At 47.3% G+C, this 13,365-nt stretch overlaps 1 pseudogene; it reads left to right on the top strand.

Moving 5' to 3' along the window:
- Positions 1-13,365, top strand: part of LOC142251831 (uncharacterized) — a 60,313-nt pseudogene that overhangs the window by 27,652 nt on the left and 19,296 nt on the right.

Here is a 13,365-nt window from a genome sequence, read left to right as displayed (position 1 = left end):
TGTAGCTGACCAGTGTCACAGAGGACAGTGACACAGCCGGTGGTAGCTGCCCCAGGATTGGCACTGCTCCTAAGGTACTATGGGATGAGGAGCCAGTAGTACCCAGAGCCGGTCAGGCTGATGGGGAAGAGTTGTTATCCCCCTGGGAGACAGCCTTCATCGGTGCTGTCACTCGCAGTCAGAGTGCCCAGAACGCAAATGAAATCTTGCCTTCTGACACCTCTTCATTCAGAGGGATAACGGAACTGGTTACGGACCCAGAGCAGGTCCCAGAGGGTCCCGGTGAGGTTGGAACCTTAAAATCACTTTTGGCTGCCTCTAGCCAAGAGTTCCAGGTGGCTCTATGAACTGATGCCAGCCTTGAGACGTTAAGGGACCTCGCAGAGAAGCCCACCTCCGAGACCGATAAGGAGAGGGTATTCTGGGACCAGGGGAGGTTGTACTGGGAGACGGTTCCCTGTAACCCCCAACAGGAGTTGCTGAAGGAAAGACAGCTGGTGGTGCAACACCGCTTTAGGAGTCAGTTGCTGCGGATTGCCCATGAGATCCCCCTCGCCGGACACTTGGGGGTCAGCAAAACCAAGGCCCGGCTGTCTCACCACTTCTATTGGCCCAAAATGGGGACAGATGTTGCCAATTACTGCCACTCCTGTATCACATGTCAAAGAGTGGGAAAGTCAAGGCCTGCTCCCAAAGCTCCCCTGATCTCTTTGCCGGTGATAGAGGAGCCTTTCCAGAGGGATGCTGTGGACATCGTCGGGCCTCTGGCCATCTCCAGCAGCTCTGGAAAATGTTTCATGCTTACTGTGGTAGACTAGGCTACCCGGTATCCGGAGGCAGTGGCTCTGTCCTCAGTTAGGGCTGATAAGGTGGCAGATGCCTTCCTAGCCATATTCTCCCGAGTAGGATTTCCCAGGGAGATGCTTACCGACCAGGGGACTCAGTTCATGTCTCGTGTAATGGAGGCTCTCTGTAAGAAAATGCAGGTGCAGCATCTGGTATCAAGCGCCTATCACCAACAGACCAATGATTTGTGTGAGCAATTTAATGGTACCCTTAAGCAGATGCGTAAGATGCTGGTTGAGTCACATGGACGCAACTGGGAGAGGTATCTCTCAAACCTGTTGTTTGCTTACAGGGAAGTACCACAAGCCTCAATGGGGTTTTCCCCCTTCGAGCTCCTGTATGGCAGACGAGTCCGGGAGCCTTTTGGTCTGGTAAGGGAATCCTGGGAAGAGGAACTGAACTCCCCTAGAAGTGTCCGTTGTGGAGTATGTCATTCGGCTCAGTGACAAAATGCAGTCAATGACACGGTTGGTGCACGAGAATATGGTGCAAGCCCAGGCCAGCCTGGAGCTGTGGTACGACCAACACGCTCGAGAGCGGGTGTATGAAGTGGGTCAGAAGGTGTGGGTCCTAGTCCCAATGACCCAGAACAAGCTTCAGGCGGCCTGGGAGGGTCCATACCTTGTGCATCAGTGCCTCAATGATGAAAACTACGTGGTTACCATCGACTATGCCAGGAAGAGGCAAAAGGTCTTCCATGTCAACATGATGAAAGCTCATCATGACAGGGAAGCCTTCGCCCTTCCTGTGTGTAGCCTTCCCGAGGAAGGCGAAAGCGAATTCTTGGTGGACTTGCTCGCCTTGGCCCGGGATGGAGAGTCTATCGAGGAGGCGGCATTCAACCCACAGCTATCCATGGACCAAAGGTCCCAGCTGCGGGAGATATTCCGGCCCTACCTGATGACCTTCACGAATGTCCCAGGAAAGACCTTCCTAGCCACCCACCAGGTGGACAAATGGATTCATTCCCCTGTCCGTCAAACCCATACTGTGTCTCCCTAGAGGTACAAAAGGACATAAAAAGGGAGATCGATGAAATGCTAGTCCTGGGGGTGATCCAGAGGTCCAAAAGTGCATGGGCCTCGCATGTAGTTTTGGTTCCAAAAAAGGATCGGACAACCCGGTTTTGTGTGGACTACAGGAGGCTAAATGCAATCACAGCACCCAATGCGTACGCAATGCCACACATCGATGAGCTACTGGATTGCTTAGCCGGGGCCCGGTACCTGACAATCATGGACCTGAGTCGAGGGTACTGGCAGATTCCTATGTCCAAGGAAGCACAAGAAAGGTCCGCCTTCATCACCCCATTCGGGCTATATGAATCCCTCGTCATGCCCTTTGGCATGAGAAATGCTCCTGACACTTTTCAGCGATTGGTCGACCAGCTGCTTGAGGGACTAGGAGGGTTTGCAGTTGCTTACCTGGATGACATTGCCATCTTTAGTCCCACTTGGGAGGAACACCTGGGGCACCTGGAGCAGGTGCTCAGGCAGATCCAAAGCGCTGGTCTGACTATAAAGCCAGGGAAGTGTCAGATCGGCATGACAGAGGTACAGTACCTCGTACACCGAGTGGGTGGCGGGACCCTGAAACCAGAGCCAGGGAAGGTTGACGCCATCACCTCCTGGCCTACCCCCAAGTCAAAGAAACAGGTGATGTCCTTCTTGGGTACGGCAGGGTACTATAGGAAGTTTGTTCCTAACTATAGTGCTCTTGCTAAGCCGTTGACGGACCTCACCAAAAAGAAGCTATTGCAAGTAGTCACCTGACAGATGACTGTGAACGGTCCTTCAGAGCACTGAAAGCTGCCCTCGCAAGTTCCCCAATCCTACAAGCCCCAGACTTCACCCGACGGTTCATAGTTCAGACAGATGCCAGTGCATTTGGCCTGGGTGCAGTACTCAGCCAGGTAAATGGGGAGGGAGAAGAACATCCGGTGGTGTTTCTCAGCCGCAAGCTCTTATCCCAGGAAATTGCCTACGCCACTGAGGAGAAGGAGTGCTTCACTATAGTGTGGGCCCTGCAGAAACTGCAGCCCTACCTATACGGATGCAATTTCACCATAGTAACAGACTACAACCCTCTCAGCTGGCTACACCGGGTTGCCGGCGACAATGGTAAGCTACTGCAGTGGAGCTTGGCACTACAGCAGTATGATTTTACCATTCAACACAAGAAGGGTGTTGAGCATGGCAACGCCGACGGTCTGTCCCGGCAGGGGCATGCCAGCGAGGTAGGCTTAGGAGACAATCGGCAAATCAATCTCCCATGCTACCTCAAAAAGGGGGAGGTGTCATGTCAAACTCTCGAAGGGTCCTCACCCCCCTCTTTGCCATCAGCCGCAGATCGTCATGACGATTATCTGATCAGCCTGAAATTTTAGGTATTTATGACTTTGGGTGATGGTCGAACGATGGTCCAAAGGATGCAAAGAAAGACATCCCTTTGTTCAGTTGGAGGGAAAACTTCCAAAACAGTTTTTAAGCACTACGTGAATGCTAGAAAAATTAAAAGTATATTGCCAGAATCCCTGTAGCGCGCTGAACCCAGTGCACCGTTTAATTTGACTGGGAGATTGCTGGTATCACAACAAATGAGTATTGGCCAATAAAATCATGCTAGATGCGTGGTGTTTAGTATCTATGTAAATGTAAAATCGAGATATAAAATATGACTCTAATATCTTTCACCTGTGTGGCCCAGGGGCAAAGATATGTGAAAAGCTAGAATTAAGGAACTTTGTGATAATCTCGGCACAGCCTACAAGAGACTGTAAAATGAGGTCACAGAGAGGGGGGTTACCTAAGGGCATAAAGGCGACTAGCTCCTAGATGGGGTCAGTCAGTACTGGAGGGCATCATAAGTGGTGATGCTGGCCGATTCTACCATCTTCTTTTCTTCTCTTGGAGCCCCTCCCTCCCTAAATTCAGACGTCACATCTATGGCACGAGTTTAGTAAGTTTCATGTTTATACCTTTTATTTTTATGTAACTGTCTATACTGTAATTGTATTGTTCCCTTTTGTAAATTCTTGTATATTTTTCAAACACTGCCTATTTTCGGATTAAATATATAAAATGAATAGTTTCTTTCCTCATGCTTTATATACAAATCCAAAAACCCGAAGGGCCTTATGCTATCTGTAACGGGTACTCGGACTGCCTGTGAAACATCTGGTAGTGGCAGCGTAATTATTATTGCATAGAATTATTGGAATGCTATCATTAAGGGTACCGAGGTATATATATATTCCATTAGCGGGAATCGGTGATGTATACATTTACCCTTGCTGTGAGACCTCCAATATTTGGCATCATTAGCTCAGCAGCCTCATTTTGTTAGTTGTCCTGCAGTACCAAAAGTGGCCTGCCAACTAGAGGGGCGATAGAGAGTAGTCGTGTTTGTGACAAACCAGCGAACAGCTGCGGGATATCTGAGTGACTCCCTCGGCTGTTCATGACAGATAGCAAACCATGAAGATGAGTAGACCCAGCAATCATTACAAGACAGCAGTGAGGTATATCATCAGTTACAGGGCAGTGGGGGAGGAGCAAGAGAGTGCAGCTGTGGGTAAGGGGGCAGGACAGTGCAGCTGTGAGAGGCAAGTAGAAGGATAGAAAAGGGTAGTGGTGCAGGGGGGCAGGAGAGTGTAGCTGTGGGGTAGGGGGGCAGGAGAGTACAGCTGTGGGGGAGGGGGGCAGGAGAGTGCAGCTGTGGGGGAGGGGGGCAGGAGAGTGCAGCTGTGGTGGAGGGGGGAAGGAGAGTGCAGTTGTGGGGGAGGGGGCAGGAGAGTACTGCTGTGAGAGGCAAATAGGAGGATAGAAGAGGGTAGTGAGGTAGAGACATCATTAAAAGAGCTCCAGTACTCACTTCAGGTCACATTGTGTTCCTCTGGATCCAACACCTCCTGCTACTGCCGACTACAGAGCAATGGCAGTGCAGGAGAGAGGGATACAAGTCTCTCATATTTCTGCATCACTCCCTGTACAGGCAGCTCCGTGCCAGTGGGTAGGGCATACTGCAGGTGGGCGTGGCTTACTTCTGCGAGGCTCCGGAGTAGTGAGTGCAGGGGATGGCTGTGCTGCAGAGGAGGTAATGCTCAGCATTTCTCCCCTCTTCTGATGAATGGAACATTCAGCATATATGCTGTATGCTGGAGGAGAGACTGTCAGGGGCCCAGTGGGAGATCTATCGCTCAGCAGATGCACAAAGACAGCGGCCGGGCGATCACTGTGCTGCAATTACTGCTCTTTCCGCCCATAAGCCCGCCCACCTCTCAGCACCAGCTTAAGTGCAAAGAGGTGGGCTGGATTATGGATGTGGAGAGCAGGGAATATGCAATTGCTTAAGTAGCCGGGACATGTGTTAGCTCCAGAATAGACTGCTGCCACCTGTGACGCCGCAATTTGCAGCGCAGGCACCAGACGGTCTGTACTGTAATATATTTCAGCTGGATCTGCGCACTTGGGCGCACATTAAGCTGAAACAAGTGCTGAGTTACTTGGGACCCCTAAACCCCCGTACCCGATCGCAGTGGCTACCCGTGCGACTGTGATCGTTCCGCCCCTGGATCAGACCCAGAAGTAGACGCAGTCGGGAGACAGTGGCTGAGCGGGTCTGCAGGACGTGTCGCAGGACAGGTAAGTGTAATCATAATGTTTTTTAATAACAATGTGCTTTTTTTACAGCTCGTAGACCCAAACTGTACCTTAAAAAAAAAAAGGCTGGATGATTTCCTCAGTACACAAAACATTGTTGGTTATAAATGACTTAGTGACTAAATGTAGAACTGGTGGAGGAAGGTTAAACTAGATGGACCTAGGTCTTTTTTCAACCTAAGTAACTATGTAACTATGTAACTGTAACACGGCTTTCTGAAGAAAACTCGTGTTCGGGAACGTGTACACGAACAATATGTGTTCAGTACGGACCCCGAACTTTACAGTTCGTGGTTCGCCCATCACTACTCATGATCAATCACAAGACTATTGAGAGCACAGTAGTGACAATGCTGGATTGGCATGTGACATAAAGGTGAATTATTGTTTTTTTGTTATGTGATCACATTGCCTGCTGTTCAGTAATTTTCATAAAGTCCCATGCAACCCCATTAAACCTTTTGAAGAAAAGCTATACACAAGGTAAGAAAAGCAATAAAGTATCTAAGCAAGTTATTATAAATGTTTAAACATTTAAATATTACAAATAGTAAATCACACCTTACTCATACGCTTTTAACTTAATGGGTAATATTTTAATGTGAAACATAGTTTAGTGGCAATGATTTACTGAACAAAAAACTGACCTTTAATATTCAGTACATGTATTTAGTCAGATTTAATTCTATAAAAACCAACAGCAATTTGCTTAACATCAAAATTTAAATACTGGCTTGTACAGTACAGTTATGACCAATGCATTAGTATGAAGGGTCCTGCAGCAGCTTAATTCTTACCTTATAATTGTGGGGTTTACGGTCCTGCATTTTCCTTGGCTACAAAAGTCAATGCGGTATATTGATCATTAATTACTTAGGCATTAACACTTAAAAAGAAAAGTAAAAAAATAAAGATATATATATATATATACTAGCTGTAGTACCCGGGCGCTGCCCGAGATAGTAACTGTCTCTCTCGCAGTTTCTGTCTTTCTCTCTGTCGTCTCTTTCCCTGTCTGTCTCTGTGTGTATGTCTGTGTCTATCTCTCTGTCTGTCTCTGCATCAGTCTCTCTGTCTCTCTCTATCTCTGTGTCTGTCTGTCTCTTTCCCCCGTCTGTCTCTTTCCCCGTCTGTCTCTTTCCCCGTCTGTCTCCTTCCCTGTCTGTCTCCTTCCCCTCTGTCTCTTTCCCCGTCTGTCTCTTTCCCCATCTGTCTCTTGACCAGTCTGTCTCTTTCCCCGACTGTCTCTTTCCCTATTTGACTCTTTCCAGGTCTGTCTCTTTCCAGGTCTGTTTCTTTCCAGGTCTGTCTCTTTCCCTGTCTGTCTCTTTCCCCGGTCTGTCTCTTTCCCCGGTCTGTCTCTTTCCTTGTCTGTCCTTGTCTGTCTTTCTGTCTCTTTTGCTGTCTGTCTCTTTCTCCGTCTGTCTCTTTCTCCGTCTGTCTCTTTCCCAGTCTGTCTCTTTCCCTGGTCTGTCTCTTTCCCTGTCTGTCTCTTTCCAGGTCTGTCTCTTTCCACGTCTGTTTCCTTCCCCGTCTGTCTCTTTCCCCGTCTGTCTCTTTCCCCGCCTGTCTCTTTCCAGGTCTGTTTCTTTCCAGGTCTGTTTCTTTCCCCGTCTGTCTCTTTCCCCATCTGTCTCTTTCTCGTCTGTCTCTTACTCCGTCTGTCTCTTTCCCCCATCTGTCTCTTTCCCCGTCTCTCTCTTTCCACGTCTGTCTCTTTCCATGTCTGTCTCTTTCCACGTCTGTCTCTTTCCATGTCTGTCTTTGTCTATCTCTCTGTCTGTCTCTTTCCCCGGTCTGTCTCTTTCCCCATCTGTCTCTTTCTCCATCTGTCTCTTTCTCTGTCTGTCTCTTTCCCCCATCTGTCTCTTTCCCCCTCTGTCTCTTTCCACGTCTGTCTCTTTCCATGTCTGTCTCTTTCCACCTCTGTCTCTTTCCGTGTCTGTCTTTCTCTATCTCTCTGTCTGTCTCTTTCCCTGGTCTGTTTCTTTCCCCGTTCTGTCTCTTTCCCCGTCTTTCCCTGTGTGTCTTTGTTTGTCTCTCTGCCTGTCTCTTTTGCTGTCTATTTTTTTCCCCATCTGTCTCTTTCCCCGTCTATCTCTTTCCCCATCTGTCCCTTTTCCCCGTCTGTCTTTCCCAGTCTGTCTCTTTCCCCATCTGTCTCTTTCCTCATCTGTCGTTGTCTGTCTCTGTCTGTCTCTTTCCTTGTCTGTCTCTCTGTCTCTTTCCCCATCTCTTTCCCTGTATGTCTGTCTCTCTGTCTATCTCTTTCCCCGTCTGTCTCTTTACCTGTCTGTCTCTTTCCCCGTCTATCTTTGTCTGTCTCTCTGTCTCTTTCCCCGTCTGTCTCTTTCCTTGTCTGTCTCTCTCTGTCTCTTTCCCTGTCTGCCTCTGTCTGTCTCTTTCCCCATGTGTCTTTCTGTCTGTCTGGCTTTTTTTTTCCTATCTGTCTCTGTCTCAGTTTGTCTGTGTCTCTTTCCCTGTGTGCCTCTTTCTCTGTCTGTGCCTATCTGTCTGTCTCTCTCTATCCGTCTCTCCACCGACATCATATTACCTCACACATAAGCTTCTTATACTATGAATGTCCTTTGTTCCTATAGCAACCAATCATACTCCTACTAATAGCCTGTAGCTCACAACTCCATTCACTTTAATAAAGGCATGTTTTTTGGAGAGTAACTGTTAAGCGCAGGGTTATATTTTCTTGTCAAAACATAGTCTATGACGTTTCGAGGGTCACATGGGGTGTCTGTGCAAAATTTTGTGATTGTAAATCAACGATGCGGATTCCTTTGGTGGACATACACACACACATACATACAAACATACATACTGTACATACATACACACAACATACACACATACACTCAGCCTTATATATGATATATATATATATATATATATATATATATATATATATGTATATATATATATATATACAGTTAGGTCCAGAAATATTTGGACAGTGACACAAGTTTTGTTATTTTAGCTGTTTACAAAAACATGTTCAGAAATACAATTATATATATAATATGGGCTGAAAGTGCACACTCCCAGCTGCAATATGAGAGTTTTCACATCCAAATCGGAGAAAGGGTTTAGGAATCATAGCTCTGTAATGCATAGCCTTCTCTTTTTCAAGGGACCAAAAGTAATTGGACAAGGGACTCTAAGGGCTGCAATTAACTCTGAAGGCGTCTCCCTCGTTAACCTGTAATCAATGAAGTAGTTAAAAGGTCTGGGGTTGATTACAGGTGTGTGGTTTTGCATTTGGAAGCTGTTGCTGTGACCAGACAACATGCGGTCTAAGGAACTCTCAATTGAGGTGAAGCAGAACATCCTGAGGCTGAAAAAAAGAAAAAATCCATCAGAGAGATAGCAGACATGCTTAGAGTAGCAAAATCAACAGTCGGGTACATTCTGAGAAAAAAGGAATTGACTGGTGAGCTTGGGAACTCAAAAAGGCCTGGGCGTCCACGGATGACAACAGTGGTGGATGATCGCCGCATACTTTCTTTGGTGAAGAAGAACCCGTTCACAACATCAACTGAAGTCCAGAACACTCTCAGTGAAGTAGGTGTATCTGTCTCTAAGTCAACAGTAAAGAGAAGACTCCATGAAAGTAAATACAAAGGGTTCACATCTAGATGCAAACCATTCATCAATTCCAAAAATAGACAGGCCAGAGTTAAATTTGCTGAAAAACACCTCATGAAGCCAGCTCAGTTCTGGAAAAGTATTCTATGGACAGATGAGACAAAGATCAACCTGTACCAGAATGATGGGAAGAAAAAAGTTTGGAGAAGAAAGGGAACGGCACATGATCCAAGGCACACCACATCCTCTGTAAACCATGGTGGAGGCAACGTGATGGCATTGGCATGCATGGCTTTCAATGGCACTGGGTCACTTGTGTTTATTGATGACATAACAGCAGACAAGAGTAGCCGGATGAATTCTGAAGTGTACCGGGATATACTTTCAGCCCAGATTCAGCCAAATGCCGCAAAGTTGATTGGACGGCGCTTCATAGTACAGATGGACAATGACCCCAAGCATACAGCCAAAGCTACCCAGGAGTTCATGAGTGCAAAAAAGTGGAACATTCTGCAATGGCCAAGTCAATCACCAGATCTTAACCCAATTGAGCATGCATTTCACTTGCTCAAATCCAGACTTAAGACAGAAAGACCCACAAACAAGCAAGACCTGAAGGCTGCGGCTGTAAAGGCCTGGCAAAGCATTAAGAAGGAGGAAACCCAGCGTATGGTGATGTCCATGGGTTCCAGACTTAAGGCAGTGATTGCCTCCAAAGGATTCGCAACAAAATATTGAAAATAAAAATATTTTGTTTGGATTTGGTTTATTTGTCCAATTACTTTTGACCTCCTAAAATGTGGAGTGTTTGTAAAGAAATGTGTACAATTCCTACAATTTCTATCAGATATTTTTGTTCAAACCTTCAAATTAAACGTTACAATCTGCACTTGAATTCTGTTGTAGAGGTTTCATTTCAAATCCAATGTGGTGGCATGCAGAGCCCAACTCGCGAAAATTGTGTCACTGTCCAAATATTTCTGGACCTAACTGTATATATATATCTCACAGAATAAGGAAATTGGCAATGGCACAATTTTGTATTCTTCTAATTATGGAGTCTCTATTGAACATTAGCTACCACACGCTGGGATCTTTTGTACCAGCATAGGATAAAGGAAGAGATGTTATCCCCATCGCCTTGTTCCAGCTAGCGATGTGTTTCTGCTATGTCTACTGTTACATGTTTGAGTCGGTTTTTAATCTTTTCTACTAGTCTGTATTGTAGATGTTTTGCTGGGTTAAATGCATAAACTTGTTTATATGCAAAAGTACCATATCCTGCCTTATGTTCTCAAGGGGTTGACTTGCTGGGTTATGCCATGTTACAATGACAAGGTGTGAGATGGATAAATGGTGGCACATGTGAAAATGTTAGAGTGGCTGGTAGTTAATGTGGATTTCTGGCTTGAAAAGAAAAGTCTGAAGTAACTCTTTGGAATTGTAGACTGCTGGATCATGAAGGGAGAACGGGGCACTTAAGAAGGGTTCCAACCCATATGACTTACTATAAAAGGTACTTAGCACCCTAAATGATGTATTAGATTTTATTTTGGCAATCCAAAAAAGTCATTGACGTTTCAACCCGAAATCCTGGCCTTCATCAGCTACTATATGATAACAAAAATGATACAAAGAAAATACAATCATCATGTGACCACATGTATACAGTATATATACTGTATATATATATATATATATATATATAATTGCCTTATTCTGTCTGTCTGTCTGTCTTGCTCCAAAATTCTGTCCTTACCGCGACAAGCATCTCATTGGCTGCTCGCCTCGCCTCAGCTCCGCCCCCCGCACGGATTGGCCGCTCGCCTCGCCTCGGCTCGGCCCCCCCCCCACGGATTGGCCGCTCACCCAGGCTCCGCCCCCACACGGATTGGCCTCTCGCCCTGGCCCCCTGCACACATTGGCAACTCGGCCACGACCCGCCCCCCTCACGCATTGCACGCTCGCTCTGGCCCCGCCCCCTGCACGCATTCCCCAAACCGACATGGAGCCCCGACTCCCAGGTGAGTGCTGTACCCCCGGGAGCCCACATCAGCTTACGCCGGCAACCCAAGCGACACATACCCTCGCATTGCTATGCTGGTGTGGGCTCCCGTGCGAGCGGGGGGCGGGGTACGCTGGTAACCATGGTACACATCGAGAAATATTGTGTAGCATGGTTACCAGCGTACACCGGCTCCCAGGTGAGCGCATCAAGGTCCTGCAGCGGCGGAACACACACACACGCACACACATAACAACAGACACACACACACACATCAGATCACACTCACTCTCACACACACCTCACACACACATCAGATCGCATCCACACACTCACAACTTCCAGTGATATCGCTTGCTTCTCGGCGGCGATACTGTGCGTGCAGTGACCTTCCAGGACCTGCCGGAAGATTACATGGCCAGAAACATGTGGTATCTCCGGATGTTGTGAGTGTGAGCGCGTATGTGCAATATCGTCAATGTGTGTGTGCGTGTATGCGATCGGGTGTGTGCGTGTATGGGGACGGAGCACGATGGGGAATGCGCAGCATGGGGGATGGAGCACGATGGGGAGTGCATAGCATGGGGGATGGAGCACGTTTGGGAGTGCGCCGCATGGGGGATGGAGCACGTTTGGGAGTGCGCAGCATGGGGGATGGAGCACGATGGGAAATGCGCAGCATGGGGGATGGAGAACGATGGGGAGTGCGCAGCATGGGGGATGGAGCACGTTTGGGAGTGCGCAGCATGGGGGATGGAGCACAATGGGGAATGCGCAGCATGGGGATGGAGCACGATGGGGAGTGCGCAGCATGGGAGATGGAGCACAATGGGGAGTGCGCAGCATGGGGATGGAGCACGTTTGGGAGTGCGCAGCATGGGGGATGGAGCACGATGGTTAATGCGCAGCATGGGGGATGGAGCACGATGGGGAGTGCGCAGCATGGGGGATGGAGCACGATGGGGGTGCCCAGCATGGGGGATGGAGCACGATGGGGGGTGCGCAGCATGGGGGATGGAGCACGATGGGGGGTGCGCAGCATGGGGGATGGAGCACGATGGGGGGTGTGCAGCATGGGGGATGGAGCACGATGGGGGGTGCACACCTCCCCCCAAAACACACACACACTGCCACACACGCACTGCACAACACACCACACACACACTGGGAACCACAAACACCGCCTTACACAGACACCCACACACACAGACAACGCCGCACACACACAACACCCAACACACAAACACCGCGGCACATACAAATATACGCCCATACTGCACAACACACACATTGCACAAAACATACCTCCCACCAGAACACACACACACCCCACACCCATACAAACCGTGCAACACACACACACAACGCTACAGACGCACAGCGCTCCACAAACAACGCAACACACACAACGCAACACACAAACAACACCGCTCTCACCCCCCGCCACACCCAGACAACACCCAGAACATATACAGCACCCTACACAAACACTTGGTAACTACACACAACAACATCTATATATATATATATATATATATAACAAAAATCATACATTAACTACACAATACGTAAATTCTAGAATACCCGATGCGTAGAATTGGGCCACCTTCCAATATATATAGATAGATAGATAGATAGATAGATAGATATACACATTGCTAAGAAAAATAAGAAATATTACATTAAAAAAAACAAGAAATATTGCAACCAAAGCACAAAAAAATAACAATATTACATATACATTATATACATCATAAAGGACAACATATAAGCAACTTCTCATGAAAAAAACTTTAAAAAAAATTCCACATATTGTGTGATCACAATAATGTAGTAATAGGAAAAAAAATTACAGAGACATGAAAAAATAAAATTATATAGAAATTATACTATCTGTCTTTAGAGTCATAGTTAGAGGTGAGCGATCTTGATCAGCAAAGATCAGAAAATGTTAAAATCGTATAATCCTTGGCCGAATCAGATTGGGATCGGACATCTGAAGATTTACCACAAAAGTGGGCAATCTTGCCAAGGATTGGTAAATGTTTGAATGGCAAAATCCATCCTCTCCCTGTCCACTACAGCTATGTCAAATATTGGCATGGCAGTGATTGGCCACTGTAAAAAAAAGGAAGATAATTATCCCTCATACATATTCACTTCTTTCCCCGCTCACCGGTTTCTCTGTTTGGCTGCAGTCACACCGCGCCCCACCCTCTCTGACAGCATTATCCTGATGGTGTAAAATGAATAAAT

The sequence above is a fragment of the Anomaloglossus baeobatrachus genome, chromosome 9 (genome assembly GCF_048569485.1).
Source record: "Anomaloglossus baeobatrachus isolate aAnoBae1 chromosome 9, aAnoBae1.hap1, whole genome shotgun sequence".
NCBI classification, from domain to species: domain Eukaryota; kingdom Metazoa; phylum Chordata; class Amphibia; order Anura; family Aromobatidae; genus Anomaloglossus; species Anomaloglossus baeobatrachus.
This window is presented reverse-complemented; position numbering and strand designations above follow the sequence as displayed.